This window comes from Python bivittatus, unplaced genomic scaffold (assembly GCF_059951505.1).
Source record: "Python bivittatus isolate LINGU-HERP-01145 unplaced genomic scaffold, Pbiv_v1 ctg000020_np1212, whole genome shotgun sequence".
In the NCBI taxonomy this organism is placed as follows: domain Eukaryota; kingdom Metazoa; phylum Chordata; class Lepidosauria; order Squamata; family Pythonidae; genus Python; species Python bivittatus.
In genome coordinates this window covers 77,232,402-77,247,774 of record NW_028277030.1, presented here as the reverse complement: position 1 = coordinate 77,247,774, position 15,373 = coordinate 77,232,402, and positions in this window count along the sequence as shown.

Sequence of the window (15,373 nt, the reverse complement as noted above, 5' to 3'; positions counted from 1 at the left end):
AAAGTAAAATACATACAGTAGATGCTGGCATTACCAGTCCAGGATAAGAAATCCTAGAAAATAAAGGCTTGATAATCCCAGAATGTTGAGTTTTTAGTAGAAATGCAATGTTGTGGGCCATCCAAGATAATCAGCAAGAGAATTCCATGTCTTGTATATATGTTTTGTTATATCCAGTATAGAGAAATATATTTATTTATCTGTTTGTTAGATTCATATCCCACCTTTTGATTCAGGAGTTCAAGGCGGTGTACCTAATGTTCGCTTTTCCTGTTTTCCTCCACAACAAAAACCCTGTGAGCTAGGTTGGGCTGAGAGAGAGACAGGGAAAGAGAGGGAGAGAGAATGAATAGCCCAAAGTCATGGAGAGACTTTCTGTGCTGAGAGTGGACTAGAACCTTCTTCCCAGTGCAGTTGAACATCTTACCACACTGGCTGTCTCATTTGTAATTCAGGTTGGGTTGATGCAATGCTGAAGCTCCACAGAAGGGATCAAGATAGAGGAGCCCATGGCACGTGTTCGGCTATAGAAAAGTTGCCAGTACGTTCTTGTGGTGCAGGAGGTAGGAGAATTGTGATGGGTAGAAGACTATAGGTTGGCTGCATTTCTCTGTGTGTGCACATGCGTGTGGCAATGGAGAAAAAAAAGGTAATTACAAAATGCATGTGTGAGGGGACGTGGTGGTGCAGCGGCTTAATAACGCTGAAAGTTGCCGGCCAGAAATGGTCGACACTTCAGCGGTTCAAGCCCAGCTCTGTGCAGCAGAGTGAGCTCCTGTCTCATCCCCAGCTTCTGCCAACCCAGCAGCTCAAAAGCATCCAGAGTAGATAAATGGGTACTGTCACCCCGGAGGGGGGAAAAACGCTGGCGGCGCCTTGCATGGGAGACGGGATCAGTTGCCAGTAACGCGAAAGCCGCGTACGCCCAAAAAAGGCGCAAAGCAACGGAAACCCCGCTTCCTGCACTCGCCAGCTGGGCTCCGCTCTAGGAAGGAGGCAATGGCAAACCACTTCCGAAACACCTTTCCATGAAAACTGCAGGGACTCATCCAGGCAGTCGCCACAGAATCGGTCACAACTGAGTGCGGATTAAAAAAAAAATGTGTACATGAAATTATTGAAATTGATCAGTACAAATATTTCTTAGAAATGATTAGTTGGACACATCTTTAGATTGAACACGGCCTTCCTCTGTTAGATAGCAAAGTAACCTAAAACAAGGTATGTTGCATGCATAATTAAGTCAGTAAGAAAAAAAGAAGAAAAACCAAGCCATATAAATGAGAATAAATTGCCATTTTATTTTGCTAATTTTACATTCATCTAATTATATCTAAATATATTGATATATGCTGGTCTTGTTATCAAAATATATTGATACATGATTTTACTACCATGTCTGACAGCAGCTCGACTTGTTGAAATTAAACACACGAAGGGCCTGTTAATTGAACAGGGGCAGGACCATTTTAACCTTCAGCAACTGTGGTGGATATTTAATCTATGACATTTTGCTTTGCCATCATGCTAGGGCCAATTTTTATTTATTGTTATAAGCATGAGTAGGGGTAACCCTTGAATTCTTAAACATGTGTTTCTTTCTTTGTATGATGAAACTGGAAACTTCCAACCTGAGGTTGTGACAAATGTAGTTAACTAGATTTCAGATAACAGAGTTTGTCTACAAATCAATATTATAAACAATGATTTGAACTTGATTTGTGACCTTAGCTTGCAAGATTTGCTGAGTCTGGATAAAATGCTTTGCCATAAAAGTCTTCACGGCTGTGTGATCCTTTCCTTTCTTCTTCAAATAATATGGAAGCAAGGCCTGGATTGAGCCAATGCTTGTTCCTATACTAGTTTGCTTGCAACATGGCTACTTAATATAAATGTACACCACTTGCCAACTGCAGTGATCTTTTACATTTGCTAATGGTCTAATAATAAGACTAGTGGAATCCATTCAATGTTGAAGAACAATGGATGGTTTATGAAGGTGACTCCACATATTTCAGTTGAGCAGTAGTCAGTGTAAAGATGTATTTTCCTCCAAGCTCAATTCTCATTAATTGGCTGAAACATCAAACCCTCTGATCTGAGGTAATATTCTGGAGAACTGAATGGTTCTTTTAAGAATCTCTTGACATTTTGATCACATCTGATTAATATTATGACTAGCTACTTTCAAAGCTGGTGTATTATTAGGAACATATTTGCTTTGTTACGGCCTGGCTCTGCAAAGACAGGGAAGTCTTTAGAGGCAAATTTCCTTGCTGCCAAAGGAACAGAAGTAAAATTTACAAGAAAAATCCTCATGCCTGATTAAGTTGTTTATTTCCTCATGAGAATGTATGTATTTCATAAGCTTTGAAGTTCTCCACTTGAGATGTGTCCTGATGTTATGAACATGGATAGCAGGAAAGAGACCTTTCATTCGAGGCCAAGCAAATCTGTTTCACAAAATTCTAAACTTATCAAATGTTCCGACTGGATTTTAAACAAGGGTCAAATCAAAAAAGGGATTTGGAGAGAAGGCTGAATATATCAGAGCCTGACAGGTAAGAGACATCAATCCAGAGATCTGGAAGCAGAACAAGGAAGAGGATATGTGGAAGTCAGAAGAGGATATGTGGGAAGAGAGGAAATATTAGTGTGTTAACATATTGCAGCAAAAGTGCAACAGAAGCAAGGCAGATTCATAAGTCTTGCATTTGCCTTTGCGTACTCTTCACTATAAACAGTTCCCTCTAGCGAGATGGATAATAGTAGTGAGATGTGATCCAGATCAGCATACAGGAGAAGGAGGAGCCAATACTTGATGTGACAAGGAGAAACCCAGAATCTACAAAGCAGGAGTTAGCTTAAGGAGCAGGTATTCTACTGAGAAAATCAAACTCTAAGCAGATGAGATTTTAAAGAATGGTGAGTTCCAAATGAATATAGCTCAATAGAAGAGAATATATGTAGCTTAGAGTTGAATTGTGGAATCCTTGGGGACTCCACAATTGAATATACCTCATGTTTGTATATCTTTGTGAAGCCTCTTGTGGATCTTTTCATTTGAGGACAAGCAAATCTGACTCCTCAGATGGACCTTGTATACAAAGCAGAAACCGCTCATTTTTCCTTCAGTGGTACTCCTGGGTCATATCCGGTTCCATGCTCAATTTGGCTGAAGATCTCATCCCCATAACACTGCCATACAAAGCAGCCTGGTCAACAGAAACAACAACTGTGAATAGTAGAACAAGGGAAGATTAGAGCCAGCATCACAATTGGTTAGTGCATCTAAGAAAGGTGGAGCTGAGAATAATATAAAACAAACCAGGGGAGCTGAAAATAGAGCTACTTGCATGCTTTACAGGGAGAAATGTAGCACCAGAAGCTTCCTTCATTGCTCCCCTGCTGGCGACAGACCAACCCAGCTCTCTTCTTTCTGTAGTTTCCCAGTGAAAAGGCCTGATCCAGACCTCAAAGGGTATATTCCTACAGAACTACCAATATGAAATCATACTATTCAAAAATATGGAAAACTTGAAAGCAGGGTCCTCAATTAACAAAAGATGTTCCAGGGAAACCAGAGGGATTTCTGAATAAAGGGCTGAGCTGCTATTTATATAAGCTATTGGAATCAATGTCACTTCAAAATTTGCCCCAGAAGTCAGTGTCCTAAATTCCTACACTAGACAGAGGGTTGGATGGCATTATCTGCAGGGTAACCCTTACTTTCTATGATATTATGATGATTCTAATCCTAAACAGATAATGTGAGCTCTATGAATGCGTTGTAGGACAGGTGCCTGTATGAGAACATGAAAAGCTGCCATACCAAGTATAAGACAAACCTCCTCAATACTGTTAACAGTGATTAGCAATAACCCTACAAAGATGTAGATGACACCTTTTTTACCTTTTTTTCTCCCCCTGGAAATGTCAGGGATTGAATACAAAGCAGGCCGTTCTTACCCGTGTGATTGAGGAAAGGCTTTTTGTTGTTCAGTCGTTAAGTCATGTCCAACTCTTCGTGACCCCATGAACCATATTGCGCCAGGCCTTCCTGTCCTTCACTGCCTCCCTGAGTTTGCTCAGTTTCATGCTCATTGCTTCAGTGATGCTATCTAACCATCTCATCCTCTGCCGTCCTCTTCTCCTTTTCCCTTCAATCTTTCCCAGCATCAGGGTCTTTTCCAAAGACTCCTCTCTTCGCATTAGGTGACCAAAGTATCTGAGCTTGAGCTTCATTATCAGTCCTTCCAATGAGCAATCAGGGTTGATTTCCTTTAAGATTGACTGGTTTGACCTCCTAGCAGTCCAGAGGACTCTTAAGAGTCTTCTCCAGCACCACAGTTCAAAGGCATCAGTTCTTCGGCGCTCAGCCTTCTTTATGGTCCAGCTCTCACAACCATACATTACTACTGCAAAAACCATAGCTTTGACTATGCGGATCTTTGTCGGCAAGGTGAAGTCTCTGCTTTTTAATATCCTATCTAGGTTTGCCATAGCTTTCCTCCCAAGGAGCAAGCATCTTTTAATTTCATGGCTGCAGTCTCCGTCTGCGGTGATCTTGGAGCCCAAATAAATGAAGTCTCTTACTGCTTCCATTTCTACCCCTTCTATTTGCCAGGAATTGATGGGTCCAGATGCCATGATCTTAGTTTTTTTAATGTTGAGTTTCAAGCCAGCTTTCGCACTCTCCTCTTTCACCCTCATCAAGAGGCTCTTTAGTTCTTCTTCACTTTCTGCCATTAGGGTGGTATCGTCTGCATATCTGAGGTTATTGATGATTCTCCCTGCAATCTTAATTCCGGCTTGTGATTCTTCCAGCCTGGCATTTCTCATGATGTACTCTGCATATACTGTAGGTTAAATAAGCAGGGTGACAGTATACAGCCTTGTCGTACTCCTTTCCCTATTTTGAACCAATTGGTTGTTCCGTGACTGGTTCTAACTGTTGCTTCTTCGCCTGCATACAGATTTCTCAGGAGACAGGTAAGATGGTCTGGTACCCCCATTTCTTTAAGAATTTGCCACAGTTTGTTGTGATCCACACAATCGAAGGCTTTTGCATAGTCAATGAAGCAGAAGTAGATGTTTTTCTGGAACTCTTGTGCTTTCTCCATGATCCAGAGAATGTTGGTGATTTGATCTCTAGTTCCTCTGCCTCTTCGAAACCCAGCTTGTACATCCGGTAGTTCTCGGTTCACGTACTGCTGAAGCCTAGCTTGTAGGATTTTGAGCATAACCTTGCTAGCATGTGAAATGAGTGCAATTGTGCGATAGTTTGAGCATTCTTTGGCATTGCCCTTCTTTGGAATTGGAACGTAAACTGACCTTTTCCAATCCCGTGGCCACTGTTGTGTTTTCAAAACTTGCTGGCATATTGAGTGCAGCACTTTAACAGCATCATCTTTTAGTATTTTAAATAACTCAGCTGGAATACTGTCATCTCCACTAGCTTTGTTGTTAGCAATGCTTCCTAAGGCCCACTTGACTTCACTCTAGGATGTCTGGCTCAAGGTCAGTGACCACACCAGCATGGACATCAGGGACATTAAGATCTTTCTTGTATAGTTCTTCTGTGTATTCTTGCCACCTCTTCTTAATCTCTTCTGCTTCTGTTAGGTCCCTGCCTTTTTTGTCCTTTATCATGCCCATCTTTGCACTAAACGTTCCTTTGATATCTCCAATTTTCTTGAAGAGATCTCTAGACTTCCCCATTCTCTTGTTTTCCTCAGTTTCTTTGTACTGTTCATTTAAGAAGTCCTTCTTATCTCTCCTCGCTATTCTCTAGAAATCTGCATTCAGTTGCTTATATCTTTACCTTTCACCCTTGCTTTTCGCATTCCTTCTTTCCACAGCTATTTGTAATGCCTCGTCAGACAGCCATTTTGCTTTCTTGCATTTCTTTTTCCTTGGGATGGTTTTAGTTGCTGCCTCCTGTACAATGTTACAGACCTCCGTCCATAGTTCTTCAGGCACTTTGTCTACCAAATCTAATCCTCTAAATCTATTCATCACCTTCACTGTGTACTCACAAGGAATATGATCTAAGTCATACCTGAGTGGTCTAGTGGTTTTCCCTACATTCTTCAATTTAAGCCTAAATTTTGCAGTAAGAAGCTCATGATCTGAGCCACAGTCAGCTCCTGGTCTTGTTTTTGCTGTCTGTATAGAGCTTCTCCATCTTTGGCTGCAAAGTATGTAATCAATCTGGTTTCGGTATTGACCATCTGGTGATGTCCATGTGTAGAGTCGTCTCTTGTGTTGTTGGAAAAGAGTGTTTGCTATGACTAGCTTGTTCTCTTGACAGAACTCTATTAGCCTTTGCCCTGCTTCATTTTGTACTCCAAGGCCAAACTTGCCTGTTATTCCGATTACTCCTTGACTTCCTACTTTAGCATTCCAATCCCCTATGATGAAAAGGACATCTTTTTTTGGTGCTAGTTCTAGAAGGTGTTGTAGGTCTTCATAGAACCGGTCAACTTCAGCTTCTTCGGCATCAGTGGTTGGGGCATAGACTTGGATTACTGTGATGTTGAATGGTTTGCCTTGGATACGCACTGAGATCATTCTGTCGTTTTTGAGGTTGTACCCCATTACTGCCTTTCCCACTCTCTTATTGACTATGAGTGCAACTCCATTTCTTCTAAAGGTTTCTTGGCCACAGTAGTAGATATAATGGTCACCTGAATTAAATTCACCCATTCCCGTCCATTTCAATTCGCTGATTCCCAAGATGTCGACGTTCAGTCTTGTCATCTCATGTTTGACGACATCCAGCTTGCCTTGGTTCATAGATCTTACATTCCAGGTACCTATACAATATTGTTCTTTACAGCATCGGACCTTCTTTTCGCTTCCAGATACATCCACAGCTGAACGTCCTTTCGGCTTTGGCCCAGCCGCTTCACTCTTTCTGGAGCTACTTGGAATTGCCCTCCGCTCTTCCCCAGTAGCATATTGGACACCTTCCGACCTGAGGGGCTCATCTTCCAGCGTCATATCTTTTAGCCTTTTAACATTGTCCATGGGGTTTTCTTGGCAAGGATACTGGAGTGGGTTGCCATTTCCTTCTCCAGTGGACCACATTTTGTCAGAACTCTCTGTCATGACCTGTCCGTCTTGGGTGGCCCTGCACGGTATAGCTCATGGCTTCACTGAGTTACGCAAGCCCCTTCGCCATGACAAGGCAGTGATCCATGAAGGGGGAGGAAAGGCTACCTATGTGCTTACCACACTATTCATTTCCAGGAAAAACAATGTTATGCAGAAGAATAATAGTAAGCCAAGGAAATTAAAGGCATGAAATAAGAAAAGGAAACATAACTAAATCTAGTTTACACGAGCACCTTCGCTATGTTTCTCTCTATCTTTCTATCCTTGAAAATCATCCTTACTTCCACCGCAACCATACACTGCTTCATATATTGCCTTTTGTTCTTTAAACTTCTCATCTCTCTCTTTTTAAGGATCTCATCAACTCCATTCAACCACTACTTTCTCAGTCTTGCCTTTCTTCTCCACCCCTTCATTCTTCATTTATGTTCAGTATATGTTTTGGGATTCAATTCCCATTTACTCTCTTTCTATGACCAAACCCCCTCAGTGTACTTCTTCCATGACAGTCGTTCGCTTTTGTATTTGGTCCACATTAATTCCTGACCCTATTTCTTCACGTTTTACAAAACCCTTCTTACATAGGCAAGTCTCACTGCATTCAACTTCTATGTTTCTCTTGACATATCCAAGTCTCAGTTCAATATAGCTAAGTAGGAAGAAACATGCTTTTGTACATGGATATTTTCACCTCTTTCAAGACCCTTTCTTCACAACCGACCATATATCATACACTACTTTCTACCAGCATTTACACATTTCAAAATTTCTTTATCCATTTTCCATAGCAAACATTCTACCAATGTCTACTTGCAATTTAGATTTTTTTGCTAGTTATATATAACTTGCAATTGCTTCTTTAATTTTCCCTGTTAAACACAACAATTGTAGTCTTCACTGTATTAGTTACCTCTTAATCTTAACTGTTCTTTGCTGTCTTTAATTATATTTTTTGCAACTATCTTTGGCCCTTTACATGCAGTATACAGTCTTCCTCTCATCATTTTTTGCAGCAATCATTCTCTTATATCCATTCTTTCCTTATCCATATCCTCACTTACAAATTCTCTCATTCTTTCACTATAAATGATCAAATCAGTCATGTTTTATTTATTCAAATTTGTTATAGCCACCCAACTCCAATGGACTCAAACGTTTTTCATTTTGCCGTATTTACATATGGACAAACTTCTGCTTAAATCATGCATTTGAAATTAACATATCCTTTTCTAACCAGATATTCACTAAACAGTCATTGTTCTCGTTTATTTTGGGGTCACCAAATGGCTCAGTTGATCTCTCATTTGTTCTCAACCATCATTCAAGTCATCCAGCAAAATATTTTTTCCTCCTGGATCACATTTATTTAACATGTTGCACATTTTCTCCAAAACTCATCTCCGGCTTTATTACTGTTTATTGGGAATACTATGACACTTACCAGTCTATGGATTCATTGTTTCTGGCATACATCTTAACCTCTTCATTCTTAATTATACCTACACCTTCATTTTTTTGCAAGTATTCATCAACTCCACCCCAGAAGATGATGCCTCTTTCATTCACATCTATTATATCATTCTTCTTTCTCTTTGTTTCATAGGGATGTAGTATTTTTCCTTCTTTCATTTCATTAATTTTAACTCTTATTTTAATTTAGTTTAATTTAACTCTTTGCCAATTATTTATTTATTTCATATCCTCTTATATTCCATGTCACAATCTTCCATATTCCGTGTTTGTCTCCAGATGGGTCCATAGATATTGCCCTCTGCTGCCCGTTGTGACTTTGGTCAATCAAGGCTTTCACTTACCACTCTTTAGTAAGATAGTGAATCTGTAGTCTGTGTTACCAGCCTTAGTTGTCCCTATGCCACATGCAGCATTCCCTGATAATTGTAAAGACAGTATCAGTCAGTTTGGGCCCATTTTGGACAGTCTGCCACAATTGCAACCAAAGCCTAATTTTACCTCAAGCATGCACATGCTATTCTAAGCAACATAGATCTCTAATCTCAAGACAGTCTTGTAAATCAAAATACTATTGCTTGCACCCCATCATTTAGGAGGTACATGCAATGTACTAAGACACACAGATTGTGCTAAATTACTGGATACAGAATAATGGATCTGACTTCATGGGCTGTAATCCATACTGTGCAAAATGTTTCTGTGTGCAAATGATTCTTGTTAAATTATGGTTATTTGTCCCCAGCTCCCCAACTTCAAAGTGCTTCACTCCTGGAAGTTTCAGATGTTTTTGAATCACACAGAGACACAGAGCACTGGCAAGGTTTGAGATGTAGCATTCAGAATATGGTTCAGCCCACATATTTCAGTCCAGCAGTGCTGAACACACAAAGCCAATGGAATTTCTGGAAGAGCTCTCAAATTTCACTGATACACAGTACTCTGTCTTCAGTGCCAGTGCGGGGGCTAAGCTTTAATCTTCTGTTCAGCCAGTAAACAGAATGGTTCCATGCATGAAAATTGAACTGATTTTAATTCTATTATTATGGAAACTTTCGGTTTCTGGCAAGTACAGCTAATAAGAATCTATGCAGATTTGTCTGGCACGAATATATTGGTGGCTACATGTTGCTTCTCCCTAGATTTTAGGTTTACTGTTAAATGATCTGCTGTAACACTAATAGGTGTCTGTCTGCATGTATTCAGTATATAGACATTGTTATGAGCACAAGCATATGCAAGATGGTTATAAAGATATAAAAAGTTATCTCAGTCTCCACATGGTTTCTCAGCTGCTCATCAGCTTCTTGGCTCTGGAGTCTGCTAGCAAAACAAAGCTTTTCTTGTGCTCTCAACAGGACTGTTTTTATAGCAGGACAAGTACTCTTCCACCATTTTGTGAGAGGAAAAAAGTTGCCCATTGTACTTCCCAGTAGGATGGAGGTAAATACAGGTAGTCCCCAGTTTAAGAACAAGTTCTGTTCCCAAGGTCTGTCCTTAAATCGAATTTGTTTTTAAGCCAGAACAGTATTATTATATCATACTGTATAAGTAGTATTGTATAAGAACTCGGACCATTGTGTATTTAACTTGAATCATTGTGTATTTAACTTGAATTTTGCTACAGTAGGCTCCATTCTTACTATGGGTCATCTGTAACTCCAGCATTCTTAATCCAGGGACTATCTGTGTACCTCCTGCACAATCTGTGTTTTTAAGTGTAAATCCTTCAAAAAAAAAAATGGATACTTTCTAATCCAAAATAGTACGTGAAGTTAGGAGCACAAGTCTGGCTTATAAGCATTTTTTTTTTCCTGCTTCTAAACATTATTTAACCATTGGAATGACTGTGTGAGGATTGGAAAGGACCTTGGGGATCATTCTAATCCAGTGTTTCTCAACCTTGGCAACTTTAAGATGCCTTGACTTCAATTCCCAGAATCCCCAGTGCTACGGTATTCCTGACAGATGGACAACCAGCCTTAATTTATACACTTCCAGTCAAGGAGAATCCACCACCTCCCAAGACAGTTTGTTCCATCACTGAACAGCTTATTAGGACTTTTTTTTTTTTCCTGATGTCAAACTGAAATCTATATCCTTGTAATTTAAATCCACTTTTTCTTATTCAATTCAATTTCAATTTATTAAAATGGCCACCTACTCCTTTAGGCTCTGGGCAGCTTATAGAATCCAAAAAAACAATAAAACAGTCAAAACAGTCAAGACACACACAAAGAGGCAGCCTGGGCTAAAACAATCAGAACAATAAACAGTACAAATATGGCAAAGGCCCCACAAATACAGAACAAACACATTAACCCCAGGTCTGGGAACAGAGCCCAATCTTAAGAGCTTTCCAGAACCCCAGGAGAGTGGACACCATCCATATTTCTGGGGGAATGCTATTCCAGAGGGTGGGAGCAATGACAGAGAAGGCATGTTTCCTTATCCTATCTTCTGGGACAACTCTGAACAATTCTGCTCCATACTTCTACATGACACTCTTCAGATACTTGAAGACAGCTATCATGTCTCCTCACAGCCTTCTTTTCTCCAAGCTAAGCATAGCCAATGGCTCCAGCTCTTCTTCATATGGTTTTGCTTCCAGGCCCTTTATCATTTTGGTTGCTGTCCTCTGGACACATTCAGTATCCTTCCTAAAGTTCAGTGCCCAGAACTGGACATTATATTCTAGGTGATTCTAGAACTGGACACAGTATTTCTGTGTGCATTCTGAGCAATGCAAGATACAAAGGAACAATGACTTCTCTTGATCCTAATGTTAAATTGCTATAGATACAGCCTAGGATCCAACCCATTCTATACTCATGCCTGTGATTTTTCCTACCCAATTGTAGGACTTTGCATTTGTCCCTATTAGAATTAATATTTCTGGTTTGTGGTCATTGTTCCAGCTTGTCAAGAACCTTCTACACTCAAAGGTATTTGCTATCCCTCTTATATTATGCTGCTATTGTGAAACTATTATGTTAATAATGCATTCTGCCTTCATTTCTAGATTCAGTACATCTAAAAGTTTCCATTCATACATTTACTGGGCCAACCTCAGCTCATTCTAAGCTTTAGCTTTCCTAATATCTTTTCTATAGTTCATGATTATCTATATGTAGTTTTCCTTGGTGGCTGTTCTTCTGTATATGTTATTTTGTATTTTCAGAACTTCACCAACTTTTTGTGCAAACACATTGATTTCTCCTGCCATCTTCATTTTTTCCCTAATTGGAATTGTTCATAATTATGTTTTTAGTATATCCTTTCCCCATCCATCCTGAGCTCCTTTTCCCATTAGTTTCACCTGCCATGATATCCTACGTACTATTGCTCTGAGTTTATTAAAAATTACGTTTTTGAAGACCAAGATATATGTTTGATTTCAGTTTTCTCCTAAAATCAAGGACTCCATCATTATATGATGACTTTTTCCCAGTGTTCCCACTAGTTCCACTTCCTCAACCAATTTTTCCCTATTGATTAGAATCAAGTCAAAGATACTGGATTTTCTTATACTTTTGTCCATCTTCTGAAGAGAAAATAATCAGGAAGACAACTCAAGAATTTCTTGGCAGGACCTTGTTCGGCACAGTTTGCCTTCCAACAGATATTGGGATAATAAAAGTACCCGATCACTACTAAAAGAAGTCTCTGTGGAAAATCTACAGTTTGTTTTTAGAAAGCATCAGCCACATACGCTCCTTGGTTGGGCAGGCAGTAGCAGAAAGCAATCAAAATATTGCTTTTCTTCATTATTCCATTATTTTAGCATAGATGCTCTCTATAATATTACCAATTTCATTCAGCTGGATTTCTGAGCAGGTATGTATGGATCCTTGCACATACAGTGCAAGGCTTCTTCCTTTTGTTCCTTTTGAACAGATTGCATCCTTCAGTTGTGATATTCCAATCATAGGGATCATCCCATTAAATCTCCATTATTTTCTGTTAAATTATACTAGGATTCTCTGATCTAAGAATTCAAATTTATTTCCCATACTCGGATTATTATTATTATTATTATTATTATTATTATTATTATTCGCCTAATTACAGCAGCATTCCTACTTTTTTCACCAGAATACAAGTCTATTTGATATTCTTGCTTTAGGGTTTTCATTTCCCAGATTTTGGTCAACAACATTTTTACCGGATCTTTTGAGGAGCAACCCATCTCATGACCATGATCACTATGAATTCCTTTGGGAATGGATATGGGGTTTTCATACCAATGGAATGGGTAGTGGAATTGATGCTAATCATAACCAAATCTGGCTAGTGTTCATCTTTCTCATTCAAAAGATCTGCTGGAGGTGCACTTTTTAATTAAAGAATATAGTCTAGGAATTGCTTCCACTTTTATTTTAATTTTTTAAAAGGTTGGCATGCTTATAGCAGCAACAGACTCTTTGTACAGATTCTTCTTCCTGTATTCAGTCCTTCCCGGAATGATCAAGAGATGAAGCAGTGTCATATGATTATTCCAGGAAGTGCCAGAGAAAGGAAGAGGTCTCTGGGCAAAGACCCACGCTACTGTAAATGCGCAAGCCATTTTTAAAAAAAAAAAAAAAGCTGGAAGAGAACTTCATGCATTCATTTAGCTTAGATATTATATAAGCAATCGCTTAAATTTGGTTTGTTTTTTTTAAAGAAATACAGGGGAAATAATGCCAGACCCAAAAATTGTCTTGCCAAAGTAGACATTTTCCTCGTTGGCAAGCATTATTGCCTCTATAACAAGAATACAACTTATCCAATCTCAGACAGAGAGATTTTGTGCAAAGGAAGCCTTTACAGATGTGGGAAGGAGTATTCATTCAGCCCCATTCCCTTAAGGCAGAGAGAACAGTGGCATACATGCAGAAGGCAGAGATTTGTCAGGTGCTCTACCTGCAAAAAGAATGGATGACATGCATTACAGATGCTGGTGTGACTGGCAGCACATCCTGAGTACTGTCACCATGCTTATTTTTCTGCAGTTCTGGGGAGGATGCCAGGACCTATGACTGGATAAATACTCCCTTGTGATTAGAAGGCGGACCCATCAATCACTCAATTCCACTTCACTCTATCCACCTTCTGCCCATCCTGCTTTTTATAGAGAAACTAAAACAACATAGTTATTTTTATAGGTGCAATGTATTTCTTTCCATAGGGTTACAAAGCTCTAAACCACATAGTAAATTTCCAGTTCAGACTGAATTGCTTCATAGGGATCCACTTTGTTCACTCAGCCTTGGGTTTACTGCAAAACAGTTATTTGATGTGTCCAAAGCATACCCTTTTTATAGATTTAAGAATAGCAAACCTACTAGAGGATTCATTTATGAACCAGCTAATCACAGGTTTCAGCATCATCAGCAGTTCCTTCAGCAAGGAGGTCTACTTTCTGAAAAGGATTTTGGGTGTGAGAGAGATGAGTGGAAAGGGATGGCAGATGGTTGAAAAGCTGGATCCCCTCTTGCCTCGTTCTCCCACTGTTCCATCAACATAAGTTAGGCTAGAAGAAAAGTACCTCAAATGATGAAGAATGGAAGATATAGCTTTCCTCACTTAGAAACTGCCTCCTATTTACTCATCCCTCTAATCCAGCACTGTCTAACCTTACTGACAGTACTTTTCCAAATTTTATGCAAAGATATTTCATGACTCCTGTTACCTGAACTTTCTAATTGGAGATGCCAAAAACTGAATCTGGACATTCTGTGTGCGAAACCTGTGCTTATCAACTGAACTAGGCTTCCTGCCACCCATCAGTCAATGCCTAAACTTCATATTTGAATGGGACACCCTGTGAATCAAATCACATGACTGGCTCCTTCTGCTGCCTCTAAATTGACCCAGAAAAACAAGATTTTTGAAGTCTTGCCGCTTGAGATATTTTCTTTCTCTCTTTTAAGTGGAAATATCAGGGATTAGAAGTGGGACTCTTTGTATGTAAGTTACAGGTTAAACTCCTGTGCTTAATTTAGAAGGAATAAATTACACACATGCACACACAAATACACTGAACAGGCTTATCACAAGCTAATCTAAGCCTGTCAGTTAACTTTGCTGCTATTAGTTCAACCCTAGAGCTCAGTGTCAGATTTCCTCAGAGGTATCTAATCCACATCATCTTACAGTTGTCATTGCAGACCCAAATCACAACCACATTGACAGACAGTATGGTCAGTGAATAGTGACAGAGAATTAAAGGTGAGCCAAGCAAACTAGGTTCCACATTCCAGGTCAGCCATTAACTTTCTGGGTGGCCTTAGACAAGCCACTTTATTCATCCTGTTTTAAAGTGGGGATAATTACTGCCTACCTCATATGATAAAGATCATAAAACACTTTCTGCCTGAGTGCAACTAACCCATAAACCATAAATAGCTCTTTGTCAGTAAATTCTCCCCAGACCTTCTAGGTTTCATCCAAAGTGAATGGTGATTTGCTGCATAGCCAAATAGAGTTACAGGAGATGAGGTCACAGCTGTTCCAAAAGCTACAGTAGGTTTCCTTCTGGTTCATATTCCACCCAAGCTACAGTATCAGGTAGGCAGGCCGGCTGGCCAACTGTATCTGCTCCCATGTTTTAAAAAATAAAATGTTACACATACCAACAAGGAAATAAATAAAAAGGAAAAGGAAAGAAAAGAAAAGAAAATGTCCACAAAAGCAGATGTATCTCTTATACAGAACTGGTCTTCCATTTTGTTACCTGTCATGTTGCACAGTTACAAGCTATTCCTTAGGTCATTTAAGCCTGTTTACCTAACCACTGGAA